This window comes from Salvelinus sp. IW2-2015, unplaced genomic scaffold (assembly GCF_002910315.2).
Source record: "Salvelinus sp. IW2-2015 unplaced genomic scaffold, ASM291031v2 Un_scaffold5192, whole genome shotgun sequence".
Taxonomy (NCBI): Eukaryota; Metazoa; Chordata; class Actinopteri; order Salmoniformes; family Salmonidae; genus Salvelinus; species Salvelinus sp. IW2-2015.
In genome coordinates, this window is record NW_019946458.1 from 13,171 (window position 1) to 13,635 (window position 465).

Genomic DNA, 465 nt, shown 5'->3' on the forward strand with positions numbered 1-465 from the left:
ACTGGCAGGGTCTGGAGCTGTTTTACAACCCCCGTTCTACTGGCCTACAACTGGCAGGGTCTGGAGCTGTTTTACAACCCCCGTTCTACTGGCCTACAACTGGCAGGGTCTGGAGCTGTTTACAACCCCTGTTCTACTGGCCTACATTTGCAGGGTCTGGAGCTGTTTACTTACAGCAAACCGACTACAGCAGTCCCCTGATCCTCAAAACTGTTCAATGATTAGCCAACTATCATTTCAAAATAATATTCAGAAGTGTCACCATCAAGATACTCAATAACCCAGTGTTCTGTCAAAACCAGGGAATTAAACGCTAGCTTACATTTGAAGGTGTATCAAAGTTAGCTGGCTAAGTTACTGATTCTGCTTTGTATATAATAATCTGGATGCTAGTCAGGATTTGACTACTTGCATTTCCGCAGATACCGCTTGGTTGTTTACTTGTATGTGTAAGTGTGTGTGTGT